General features: G+C 39.0%; 1 pseudogene; it reads right to left on the bottom strand.

The window, feature by feature from the left end:
- Positions 1–11,442: 11,442 nt before the first annotated feature.
- LOC116893521 lies at positions 11,443–13,243 on the bottom strand (annotated as a pseudogene).
- Between the last annotated feature and the right edge of the window lie 1,162 nt (positions 13,244–14,405).

Raw genomic sequence — 14,405 nt, 5'->3', positions numbered from 1 at the left:
AATTATGTAGAGAAGATGTGCTTCGTTCCTCTAGAGAGGACTGGAATTCCCTCGTGGCCCCATATCCTTCTCCTAGGCAGCCTCTTTGTAGAAAGTCCGGATCAGATGTTCACATAGCCCAAGGTGCACTTTCATCAATGGCAGGTGTGTGAGCATCTCTCGCCAGCTCCACCTATTTCCCTTAAAATCTTGGACTAAAGCAAATTCGATTGATCCTCACCACTCTCAATTTAAGATATTTCTCTCATTAAAGTTGTATTTTGAAATGACTATAGAAAAACTATCTGCTCTTCATCTTTATTTATGATAGGCTCAGTCTACAGTGTATTCATTTGCCCCGAGACGCTTGACAGATCTCATCATATCAGGCACTTTCAGCTTCAGAAAAGGATAACAAATCCATTCTCTCATGCACAGCTAATCAAAAAGAATTTCTGTTTCTTTCCTTACAACTTTGTCATTAAGGTGCTCCACACTCTTGTGTCCAAAGTCAACTTTTTCTAAGGCACAGGAGGACAAAGACTTGGTTTGCTTTGTTAATCAGTACCAAGAGCATTATTTCTGCCCTACTATCTATTTTATGAGTTGTTATGGAATTAACACCTCAATCCAGTATTTCAGGCAGAGATCCTCTTTATGTGATAAAGTCACTTTGTGGCTAGAGCTTTTCTTGATATTTTCAACACTGCAGGGATTAGCAAAGCTGCTTTTACTAACACACTTACTGACATATTAAATAAACAGAACGTGGCACTGTGACACAAGTATACAGTACTCAGGGACAGGTCAGAATAATTTGTCACTTCCTCTCCTTACTGTGCCTTCATACTTGAAGACTTCCAGCAGATCTCTTGTGGACCTTCATCATAGAATATGTAATAAGTTGTGATATAGTTATCAAACAAATTGTTTCTTCTCTAACTTTCATTCTCTTTATCTACATTCTCACTCTCCAACCTAGTAAATCCAATTTTACATCAAAGCTGACATTTTTAATCTTCTATATGAAACTGAATGTGCTATTAAGCTTGTGTACCTGAGCAACTTTATTCAACATGAAATCGTACTTTTTCCATCCACTTTGCTGCATATTTCATTCAGGATTTCATTCCTTTTTATTTTTGTGAGACTTTCACATGCGTATTTAAAACATTTTGTTCAAATAAATTCTTATTTCCTTCCTTTTTTGCCTCCCATAGCCTCAGCACTTTTCTCTCCAAGATTCACACTCTCTCGTTCCCTCTCTCATTCTTATCCTTCCCTCCCTTCTTCCCCCTCCCCCTCTCTCCATCCCTGTCCTCCACCCCCACCCCCTCTGTTTTCTTTCTAAACCCACTAAATGTTCTTTGTGATTTTGTATATGCACTGGTATAAGACCATGTACTGGAGAATGGGTAGCCTTTCAGGGACTGCCTCCCTGGAGAAAAATTGTTTCCTTCTTCTAGAAGTCATCAATTGCCAACAGCACCTCAGTTATGGCTAGAATTTCACGAGTCTCTCTTCTGTCAAAACTGAAATGTGTGCTGTCTTCATCCTCTGCAGGTGAATGCATGCAGTCATACATGCTGTGAATCCATGTATGAGACACCTTCTACTTCTGGCTTTTACAATCTTTCCACACCTCCCTTATGATGACCCAGAATTTTAAGGAGAAGACCATCGTATTCATGCTCCATTAAAAGGTTATTACTTCCTGTATCTCATTCTGTAGACATTGAGAAGTTGTGGGTCTCTGTATTAACTTCTAAATAATGAAAGGAGAAGCTTCACTGATCAGGGTTGAAAGAGCATTAATCTATGGGTACAAATTTAGGGGGAGCTTTAAAAATTAGGTTCATTTAGCAGAATGGTAGTATTAGGCTCTCTTTTAAGGCCTTATCACGCACTGGCTTTTAGTCCAGTTAACAGAACCAGGCATGAGCTTTATCATGTGGAGCAGATTCTAAAAACGATCAAAAAGTGGTTGGTTACTCCCACAACATTCACAGCACCGTGGGCGTATCGTGCAGGTTTGGTCATGATTGCAGCTGGGGTGGGGGGAGGTATTCACAAGATGTGTGAGGCTAGTGATTCCTTCCTTCCTTCTTCAGTGTGCATAGAACCTTCCAGAACAACAAAAGCTCACTAGTAGGGATGAAGCTTCCAGGTCATTAAAAACTTAATCTCTCCATGTTTCATGAGTCAGATATGCAGTATCTTCACATACCGAGTGAGAACAAATGCTGGTGTGGACGTGAGGAAAGAGAATTCTTATCCAGTACAACTGAAAATGCGAACTGGTGCAGACACTAAGTAAATCCCTGTGGAATTAACCTCCAAAAGTTAGAAATAGATCCACCATATTGTCCAGTAATATCATTACTGAATATACCCTTAAAGGACTCTTGACTTTACTATAGAGAAAACCCTTCCATGTTTGTTGCTGCTTTATACACAATTGCCAAAAAATGAAAACATTCAAACTGTTCATGACTGATGCGTGGATGATAAGCATGTGTGCATATACAGAATGGAGTATTATCCAGCTGTGAAGAAAAATGAAGTTTGTAAGTAAATGGATTAGACTGAGGAAAAGTATACTGAGGTAACCCAGACCCAGAAAGGCAAACATCCTATGATGCTTCTTGATGCTAGATTTGAAGCTTCCTATATGTGTATTTAAACTGAAGAACTCAGTGAAGTTAGGACACTAAGGAGGGGCCATGTAGTATGTGAGATTTCAAAAGATCAGGGCAGAACACAGGAGACATGGAGGGGAAAGCAGAATGATAGAAGTGGAAAGGTTGAATGAGATAGGATTAGGAGGGTAACAGAAGAGGTATGGGGAGGAACAAATACCAATAAATGACATATACTAGCCTACTACTGCAAAATCTGTCTAAAATGCATACACATACATATTTAAAAGGGGTTACTCTATAATGGGCTGACAAGATCTCTCCCAGACATGATAGTCTAACAAATAAAAAGTCCAGTTTCAAGGATGGACTACCTCTTTTTCAGCTGTTCATCAGCAGGATCCCATAGACACCCCCCAAACAAATATTGCATGCTATTACCATTGCTCTCAGTTACACGCCTTACTCTTAGTGGTTGAATCACACACACACACACACACACACACACACACACACACATGTATATCATATTTATATAAATATAAATAATATTTCCTTATTTTCATATTTGATTCCACGTCTGAACAATTGAAAATAATGGATATTAGCATGAACATGCAGGGCAGTTATATATTTCCTCTGCTATTTTCATTTGGGAGGACATAGAGTTGGGAGTGGATCTGATAGGATAGAGCTGGGTTATGGGACAGAGCTGGGTTTAGCTGCTTAAGGCACCTCTGTATAGCTTTCGTAATGATGGAGTGTATGAGTTGCACTCATCCCATCCACTCACCAGAATGACTATTCTAGGTGGCTCTGATAACTATTCTAACTGGGATAGAATGGCATCTTACTGTAGTTTTTATGTGAACTTTTCTAATATCCCATGATATTGATCATTTTCTCATATTTGTTTATAATTTGTATGACTTCTGAGAGAGAAAAAGAAAAATCTATTGATTGTAAATAGAGTCCTTATTTCTGTTAAGATCTTTTTGACTTCTATATCTAGTCCAGGTATTAATATTTTATAGATGCTTAGAAGTTTGGTGCTATCCCCAGAAAATGTTAATAGCATTCTTCACATAATTAATAAAACAACAACAAAATTGCCAGATTGATATCATAGGTAGTTGATTTAAAAATGTGCTGAAGAGTAATATTAACCAAAACAGCAGGGAAATGACACAAAGGCTGACATATAGACCAAGTGACCAGAATAAACCATACAAACAAGTCCACATAGATGTCATAAGAGCACACTGTAGAGAAGCTTCCCCTTCGCTGAATAGTATGGTAAAAACTGGATATCAAAATGCCAGGATGATATGTGTATAAAACATCATGTGAAAACCATCTCAAAGTCAAAGACTAAGTGCAAAACCTAAGTTGGGAAAGAAAAACTATTGGATGAGAACACAGAAAATTTGAGGACATCTTCACAAAAGCTGATGACATTTTGTATACATAATCCCAAAAGCACTTAAACAAAAGCAAGAAGAGCTGTGGAATTGTCTCAGACTTAAAAGGCTTTTGGGTTGCAAAGGAAAGTGGAAGTCAGTGGGGTGAAGAGAAAACTTACAGAACAGAAGGAAATCTTCATAAGTCATTTTTTATGCTTTATAAAGAGTTGAGGGAGACAATCTTTATATTAGCCTTCTTATAGGATTCAGTGATTTGCTGTGCATAGAATTGCTTCTGTGTGTACCCACACTCATGTGTCTATATGTATGTGGTATATGTGTGTGTCTGTCTGTCTGTCTGCACATGTGCGTGTGTGTGTCTCTGTGTCCATCTGTACACGGGCATGTTTGTCTGTGTGTGCATATGTATGGGTGTCTATCTGTGTTTATGTGCGTGTGCGTGTGTGTGTGTGTATGTGTGTATGTGTGTGTGCATGTGCGTGTGTATGTGTGTGTTTGTGTGTGTGTGTATGTGTGTGTTTGTGTGTGTGTGTGTGTTGCAACTATTCCCATCCATTATGAAAGGAAGGTTGAAGGGAAGTATTTATATGATTTTTTTGTTTTGGTGGCTTCCTGTTCATGAGAGCCACCATCTACTCTCAAGTTTACCAACAGGCCCTTCTTGTTTCTTTTATTCTGTCAGAATGAAATTTCTTTCTGCTTATCATCTGAAAGCTCCAGAGGAGGAAATATACAGATGATTGCATTGATAAAGTAAAACAGATTCATCCAAAAAAAAAAACCCCACAAAACTATTATTCACAGAAGTTTTATATGAACAACTTTGCCAGTAGTTCCTACTGGAGCTTCAATTCAACTGTGAAATTGAGTTTAAGTGAATTCCACAAAAAGTATAAACTTTTAAGACATGGCTTGGCAATCACACTGCTATTTAAACAATGAAAGAAACATCAGAAAACACTGCAAGTAAATATCCCATTAGTTTTCAATTTAAAGCTCTGAGCATGATGTATTTTTTATTCTCATGAATACTGTACAACAGATGTTATTGCTCTCATACCAGCCTTGTGTCAAGTCAGTCACCTTTCTCTTAGGATGTAGATTAAAGGAGGGAAAATTTATATCAAGGCTGTATTCTGAAATACTAAAATATTCTGTCAAAGTAGTTTGATGTTCAAAACAAACAAAAATATTAGCCTTGCAGTGTTTGAGTAATAACTATGGGCATGCTATAAATACATACATCAAAATGTGTGCTCTGCATGGTTATAAAGTAATGGCAGACAAACAGGACAGCTTCCAGGAAATGAGGAATTATGGGTATGATTGAGGAGCATCTTGATATCCAGCACCAACCTTTATGCAATAGGTGGCATAATTTTACCTGGACAACTGGGTAGACTCTGGTAAATACATAACTTTTATAATCAATCAAACACACAGATCTCCATGCTCTCAGAGACTTAAGTCCTATCTTTTAAAAGGTTCATCTCTCCATCCTTGCAACCTCACCAATTAATGACACACTCGTGTGGGGGGTATAACTTTATTTATCTTTTCTGTACAGCTTCATCCATTCAGCCGATGTTCAAGTGAACTGAAAGGCAGCAGACTGTCTTGGAACCTCACCTTCAGTGAATGCCCATGGTATTGTGCATTTTAGTTCATCCCCTTTTTAATGGGCCTTTCCACCATTCTCCAGTGTGTGCTGGTCATAGAATTTTGTAAAGACACACATTTTCAGTTCTTTTGAGTTAAAATGTACAACATGAATGTACAGAAATCTCTTCAGTGTGCTTATTTAAGTCCCTCCCCATGTGTTCCCAGAAGCACTGTGACTCCATGTGTGGTGATTCTGCATTGGGCTTTTCCTATTTCTTCTGACTGATTTATTTCTGAATTCCAAGGTCTCTATATCCCTGCCTAGTCCTGAACTGAACACAGTAGGTAGCAAAAGGACAACCTTGAAATGCCTGCTCCTCCTTGTTTTCAGAGGCAAGATCATAAAAATGTTTATTTGTTCTTGACTGTTTTTAGTTTATTTGGGAAGACTCGGTAATGTTTTTGACTGTGACTGGACTAGCTTACATTCTAGTAGCAGTTTCTAGGATCCCCATAGTCCTACATCCTCAGTAGCATCAGCTGCTATTTGATTGTATGATCCTAGGCAACTTTGACTTAAGAGTTAGAATTTCAATAAGCAAATTTTGATTTGCTTTTCTCTGATGCCCAAGAATATTGAATAATTTTTTATATATTTATTTGTACTCTTGAAAATTATTCTTTATTTCATTAGTATATTCAGACTAACATTGACATGGCTAATATTAGATATGCTTGGCTCTTTTGATAATTAGGATTTTGTTTATATAATCTGAATATATCTCCTGTCAGATGTATAGCCAGCTCAGATTTTCTCTCTTTTACACTTTCTCTACTGGGTTGTTCCCTTTGTTATACATTTTATATATTTCTGTTTCCCAATTCTTTGGTCTATTTTTTATGTCTATAAGTTGATGTGTTTTCCCCAGGCGTCTTTTAAATGGCATGCGGCATATCCAGTGTGTTTTGTGGGTTTTGTTTCACCATCCCTGTTCTTCCGCCTTTTTGATTCCCTAACACTAGGAGAGAAAAAGAAAGGACAGAGGGAAATGGGGTGACAATAAGTTAAACTACTTCCTACTAATTGGAGCATTGAGTTCCTTGGGGCAAGCTTAATCTTTGCCATCAGAATATCTAATTTCCTCTTTTCACCTCTTTATACAGGACTACTTGAGTCACTGCAGCCATCAGTATCTAATCACCAACTGGTCAACCAACATTCCCTTTTGCCAGGGCTCTCTGAAGGGTCCCCCGAACTGAAACATCACACACTCACAGAAACTATCTGCCGCTGTCAAAACCAAGCCTCTGCTAGAGGATGAGGCAAATCATAGTCCATTGCTGGGGACAGTCTGAAGCAGCCCCATACCCCACATCTGGGATTAAAATGAAAACATTCTTATATTTCTGTGTTTTAAAAGAAACCAAAATTCTTACTACAATTCCTTAAGATCTTTGATCCATTTCAAGTTGATATTGGTAGAGTGAGGTAGAAGGAGACATAATTTCCTTTTTCTACATGTGGAAATCCAGTTTTTCAACCATTTGTCAAAGAGGCCATTCATCATCCTACTATTTGTTTAAACAATGAGACTCCCTTGAAAGAAATCAGGTAGATGTGCCATGGGTTTATTTCCAGTCCCATTTTCTATTCCACTGATCTATTTGGCTGGTTTTTGTTCCTGAACAATGCTGTTTGTGTTTCTATTACTCTAAAATATAATCAGAAATCAGATGTCATAATACAGCCCTGTTCCTTCGTTTTGGTAATTGTGGTCATTTCATGCTACCCTGTGAGTTTTATTTTATTTCCATGAAGAATACCATTGGATGTTTGATGGGAAATGAATTAGATCATTAAATCACAGTTGAAAATATAGCCATTTTCATATTTCTGCTAATCTTTAATGTTGTAGATCTTTTCATCCTCTAGTCTCTTCAGTTTCTTTTTTCAAATTTTTCATCATAGAACACTTCCTTGTTTCAGCTCATTCACAGGTATTTAATCTTATTTTTTAAGCTGTTATGAAAAGGATTGTATTCCTGAGTTCGTTGTTATCTTTGTTATTTGGTGCATAGGAAGACTATTGGTTTTTGCATGTTGATTTTGTAGTCTACATTGCTGAATGTGTTAATAGGTTCTATGAGTTTTCTTGTAGAGTTTTTTGGATCCTGTAAAGCACCATATATAGTGAAAATGAGACAGAAAGTGAGCCGATTTGTTCAACATAAAAAGATTTTTAAATCTATAATCATTTAAAAAAATAATCTCCATTCTTTCTACTCCAAGTGAGCTCTGATACTGGTAATCATTTCATCTTTCTCCTCTTATGTCCTTCTCCCTCAGAAATGTAAAGTCCCCATGGCACATGTCATCCCTGTTTTTGGAGTAGATATGAACAAATAATTAGGACACCAAGAATAATCCAAAGAATTGATTCCACCCAAGTCTAGATTCACATACTAATGAGTTTACCTGTATTACTTCAGAAGCATAGGTGAAGGGTTACTTAAGGAGCCTGGAGCAGTGTGACTTAGACTCATGTTAGCATAGGTGATGACTCACAAGCATTTGTGTCAGTTTTCTTCATCAGTTTTAACCACCAAGAACTCCTGCCCAACACATAGCCCACATTTGCTCTCCAGTGACCTAAATAAGGCCTATGGTCTTCTTTTTTTCCTTTCTTTTTTCTTTTTTCATTCTTTCCATGAAGTTAATTTGCATGCTATTCTAAGTCTAATCTCTCCCACGCTATTCAGATTTTTCAGAACATCTACCTCATGAAGATCACATTCTATCTTGGAGTTCAGGAAAGTCACTGAAGTCCCTCACCCCATGGACCCTTCTGAATGAATTACCTTTTCAAGTCTCACGTAAAAACAGTCCTGCCCAGCTTAGTATCTAGGCTTCAAAGGCCACTTTCTTCATATTCAGTATTGTCAGTAATCTCCGACTTGCTTGTTTTGTCTTCTAACCTTTATTCCTTCAGTCAGCAAAAACTGGGTGTCCATAATGACATATAAAATTATATGGCTTATTTAATTCACGTTGCTCCAGATTATCTAGACCTTATTTTAGGGAAGATTTAGTGTTTGTGATGTGCCTTATCATACCAGAGGAAGCAGCCAGCCACCCTAGAACTCTTCTCTGTTGGAATAGTTCTTACCACTAATACTCTATACCATGCATCTGGTTTCCCAAAGCTTATCTTTGATCTTATTGGCCTCTGTTTAGGTGATGATTTTATTTTATTTTATTTTATTTTACTTTTCCTGGAAATATGTGAATCCAAATGTCTACCCAATCTTTGTAGGGTACCAATAACAGAAAAAATAAGCGATCCAACCTAAGTCTAATGTAATGGACTGATAACTTAATTTACGTAGCATGAGAGGTTACATGTCAAAGCATGTTTTATTCTGGCAGAGGTATCATTCCAGACCTCATTCTACTGTGAGTCATGACTCACAGAATCTGCATCTCTGGGGCTTTCCACACACATTTTAGGTAACTCCACCAAAGAGTGTTCCTTCCCTTCAGTAATTGTTTGTTGCCTATAGAACTACAGGGTGGGTACTTGGGAGTGTTGTGTAATTTCCTTGTGAATTCATTTTATTTTAATCATGTATATGTATACACATGTTTGCGTGTGAGACTATGCAAATGCCAAATAACACATGGAATTCAGAACATACCTTCAGGCGTTTGTCCTTTACTTTCTCCCTTGTTTGAAACAGAATCTCTTGTTTGCCCCTGTGTATGCAAGTTCCCAGAGATTCTCCAATTTTTTGCTTCCAATACACTGATGAGAGCTACAGTAACAGAGATACACTGCAGCACTGGGTCTTGAATGGGTGCCGGGGACCAGAGCTTTATTCCTCATGGTTGCTCAGCAATTGCTTTATTATTGAACCACCTTTTTGGCCCTCTTGTGAATTCTTTATAACTTCTTGTAAATGTAGCATTTATTTCATCAGATAAAGGGATAAGATGAGAGCCATACCCAAATGCACAGCTTAGGCTGATCTCAGAGCATTTCTTTCTCTAACTATCCCTAGACCTAGGCTTGACAGCTTCTAGCCTCAGTACAATCTAATCCTCCAAGCTGACTTATTGATTCTGGCTTCTTCTGACTTCTGACTGAATTGCTCTTCTTGGCCTCATATTAACTTTGGCAATGTGTTCTAATCTTCTGGCTCCTCAGTTTCTGACTTATTCTGTCTTCATCTCTGTCTAGCTTGATCTCTTTGCAGCTTGTCTCTGTAAAGGTGCCCGTAAACATACTCATTCTTCTTTCCCTTTCTCTGTTCTTAAGTAGTCTCTCTTTCCCCTGCTGCTTTCATGTGAGTTGGTTGAACCTATTTCTGACTCATTCTGTCATATCTTTCTCTGATTCATCATTTTTTCTGCCTCTCAACTAGACATCATTTTCAAACATGTCTGATTCCTTCTACAAACCAACCTTACTTTCATTGTTAGGGATCAAAGGCATGAACTAAAGACCTGTCTGTATTCCAGCCAGATTTTACTGTTTTCCAGTGTATGTCTGCATTCCAGATGGATAACATAGATCTAGAAGGCCTTAGATATGATACCTTTACAGAGCAGCTATGTTGCTGGATTAAAAGTTTTTTACAACTTTCTTGTGAATTTTGTGGGGTTCCTCTTTCTCTCCTCATAGAAATGTTTTAATCTTGATAAAATATTTATATGCCAAAATACTAGCATGATCCAATGATAATAAAATATTAAAGGATCTTTTATTTCTTTGTTTCAGTGAAAAAATCTTTATACCTATGAAACACTGTGCATATAAGCATGTTTTTAACTAAAAGTGGTACAGATATAGTTAGCAATTTTGATACCAACCCTAAAGCCATTTGAAGACCATGGCTATGACCGTTGATAGTTGTACTACACAAGGGCCAGTGGCATCATTAGACATACACTTTACTGAGTCCTAGAGCAGCCAATACCCTAGTGACCAGGGCCAAGAATGGAAGAAAACAAACAAAAGTTAGAGCAAGATCTGTAACACTAGGCCGCTGTTGGAAGTCACAGCCTTCATGTTTACAGGCTTCTGCTTTATTCAGAACCAGAGGTCATTTCCCAGTCAAGTGAACTCATTCCCTCTGTACCATTCACTGTAGAGCCTTCCCATCTCTGTAGCTGGGAGCAGGATGCTTCTGCAGGCCACACTGCTGAAGGCAGCTCTGGCTGTAACAGTGGCTGCTGTTCTGGGAACTTGCTCTTTGTACTCTTCAGCTACATTCCCCAAAATGATTGTTTTTATGTAACAAAAAGTATTTGTGCTACCAACTTTTAAAAAATGTAGCAAGGATGAGGACTTTTGCCTCAAATTCAAATCCCCGCAGTCTAGAATCGCCCTACAGCAAGGAAACCCACAAAGGCACAGCACCAGCCTTGCCAGGGACGAGGAAACCCTAAAACTAATGGAAGGGAACTTGACCTCAACAGAGGCTGACTACACTTGATAATGAAAGCGTGTATTTTTCCACTGGTGAGCAACAGTGTGACGCACAGGCCAGGCCGGATTGGAGCAATGGTACAGTTTGTACGCAACATTTGTGGGCCTCCTCTTCCCATCAGCCCCTCTGCTCTGAACCCTTTACTACCTTCATGCATACAGATGACACGCGGACGACAGGCACAGAAACCATCCCAAGCCACGTGGTGCCGTCTGCATGCATTCCACCTGACTTTACCTGCTCTTCCTATGCAGTTTTTAACCATCTGCAGAGAATACAGATACACAAAACCGAAGTAGCTATTAGAATTATTTAAAGCCTTCAGAAACGTACTTTCCAAACGTGCTTCTGATGGAATCCTTCCACCCTCCCAAACAATCCAAACAAGACCACCCTTTGCCCCATGAGTCTGTCAGTCTTGATGGGTGCTCAGGGTTTTTAGTCTGCTCTTCCTCTTCCTCATCATCATCGTCATCGTGGCAGTGTGTAATCTCTTGGGGAGCCAGTGGGAAGAGGTTGGGAGGCTTGACCTCACTAATGGACCTCGTGAGCTAGTGTCGCATATAGTCAGTGTCTTTGAAATCCCCTGAGGTGTGGTTGCGGGTGGCGGGAGGAAACTCCATCTCATTGATATCCATGTATGTGCTCCACCTTGATTCGTGCGGCATCCAGACATGGGCAGCTCTGAAGAGGTAGCTGAATGGATAGTACAGCAGGCTGATGAAGGACGCTGGGTACCGCATCACTTGACTGGCAAAGAGCTTCTGCCGGGAGCCACTGCGGAACAGGCTTCCCATCATCCTGTAGCACATGTCCATGTCTTGAGTCACTTTCTTGATCCGTCTCTGGATGGAGTTGATATCTGGGTGCTTGTTGCTGCAGCTGTCCAGGTGCTTGTAGAGTTCAGCCAAGAAAATATCCAAACTTTGAAGTTCGTCAAAAAGTGAACTTTTGTCAGCCCAGACGTCCAGCTCCTGTGCAAGCTCGGGAATCACCAATGTCTACCCTTGCCATTTCTTTGACTTCAAAATGTCTCCAAAAATGTGATCTCCAATATACAAAATGTCTTTGCCCTTAGCTCCCAACAGGTCACAGATTGTATCAGATGAACCTCCTGAGTAGACGATGCCATGCTGCAGGGGGACCGTGTAGGTTCCAATTTTCAGTTTTCAGGTTTTAGTGTCCACCTGACACAACATTGTGCCTTCTCCAAAAAAGAGCGGTTTCCGTGCATCCACCAAAATCAGATCAAAGTAGGACTGCCACGGCCGATGGGAGCTCCCAGGCTTGGGGCCATGTGGGAAATCAAACAGGTAAGTCATGATTTTATCTGTGTATTTATAGTCACTGTTAGTGGCCAGAAACACTTTCCCCACTTCCTTCATTCAGCTCAGAAGCAACCGCAACTTGCCATCTTTGACTAGATACTTCTCAAGATTTTCAACTGTCTTAAGGAATTAAGGAAACCCTTGCAATGGACCTAGTCCACTGCGTCTCTTACATCCTGGAACATACTCCAGTAGGACATGAAAAGGTCCCAATCTTTAAATCCTGTGTCACAACTGATATATCTGGGACAATTAGTAAAAAGTTCTACTAGGCAGGTCAACAGGTAGGTCTCTGGAAGGTCGAATAGTGTGTTCAGAATGTAAAACCGTTCAGTATCATCTCATTGGATAAATTTATTTGGATACTGCTCTCTAGTTTCTGGTCCTCTTATGAAGTTAAATCCATGTGCACAAACGAAGAGGTTTCCATAGGCATCAACTTTCAAGAGATTTCCATAGAGTATGTCAAAGACGAGCCCTCTGGTAGGGAATGTAGAATCGTATGCAAAGTTGAGCTATCCTGAGGGTAGCTGATGGAAACTAATCTCTCCACAGTAAGCTCAAAGCCAAGGGATTCATATTCCGGAGACTTGTACACAGCCAGGGTATAATCCATGTTAAACCCAAAACACTTAATTTTTTCCATGGCTAAACTTCGGTTCCCAAACACCCGGTGATAGGCTTCTCGATGGTACCCTTTCAGGGCATGCTTATCCATGTTAGCAGGCACCTCTGCTGCGTTCTGTAGGCGGTCACTCCAGGAAGTGATCATTTTATTTATAGGATGAGTTCGGCCCCACCGCATGGCAGCAATCCTAGCGCGCAACTCAAGATCTTTTATTTCTACTATAATCTCTATTTCTCTGTATGCTTTTCTGTCTAAATCATTGTGGACACTCTTCTAAGTTTTGGGTTATTTCATTATTTCAGTAAATTTCAAAATTATCTATTTATTTATTTATGCATCTATTTGTTTGTTTGTTTATTTATTTATTTAGTGCATTTTGGGAGAATTGTGGGGTACCTGAAATGTGGAGATCAGAGGACAACTTGGGACATTAGGATTTCTCTACCATGTAGACTCTGGGGCTCAAACTCAGGTTTAAGGACAAGAACCTTTACTTACTGAGTAATTTAAATGCCCACAAAACTTTTTAAAATGTGATAGTATTTCAATCACATTAAATAGGTATCGTGTGCTCATTGTGTAAGTTTGGAGGGCATAGTCAATTTAAACAAAAAATAAAAAAATGTCCATATGAATACATATTTTGATGATACTTTCAAAAGTTAGATTTTAACTTCTTCTTTAGTTTTGGCTGGTGGCTATATTAAAAAAATAAATATATCCTCACAAAAAACCCTCCTTTATTAGGTAACTCATTATAATTATTTCATGTACATTCTAAGTAGTACCTGGAGTGTTTGGCATCTACAGTGTTTTACTATATGCCAGTACAATTTTTAATCCTTGCTTTTTCCAATAAAACAACATTATCATCAAAGACAAAATCACAGTTTCAAAGACACTGGTTACATTTCAGTCAAGCCCCTTAGAAGGCATTCTGCTGTGGTGTGCACGGGTGTGTGCATGTGCATATGCGTGCATGTGTGTACGTCTGTGTGTGTGTGTGTGTGTGTGTGTGTGTGTGTGTGTGTGTGTGTAAGACAAGTCTCAGTCTATAGCCTTGGATGACCTAGAATTCACCATGTATAGCAGACCAGCACTGAATTCATGGTGTTTCTCTTACCTGTGCCTCCCCAGTATTGGGTTTATGGATGTAAGATACAAGGTATGACTGTCAGCAGTATCTAACACAGTAGGTATTTTCATCCTTCTTTTAATTCCTTCCTTTCTTTCTTTCTTTCTTTCTTTCTTTCTTTCTTTCTTTCTTTCTTTCTTCCTTTCTTTCTTTCTTTCCTATCTAGCCCTACCTCATCTG

Source organism: Rattus rattus, chromosome 2 (genome assembly GCF_011064425.1).
Source record: "Rattus rattus isolate New Zealand chromosome 2, Rrattus_CSIRO_v1, whole genome shotgun sequence".
Taxonomy (NCBI): domain Eukaryota; kingdom Metazoa; phylum Chordata; class Mammalia; order Rodentia; family Muridae; genus Rattus; species Rattus rattus.
The sequence above is the reverse complement of the archived record's forward strand: the minus strand, read 5'-3'. Positions and strand labels throughout refer to the sequence as shown.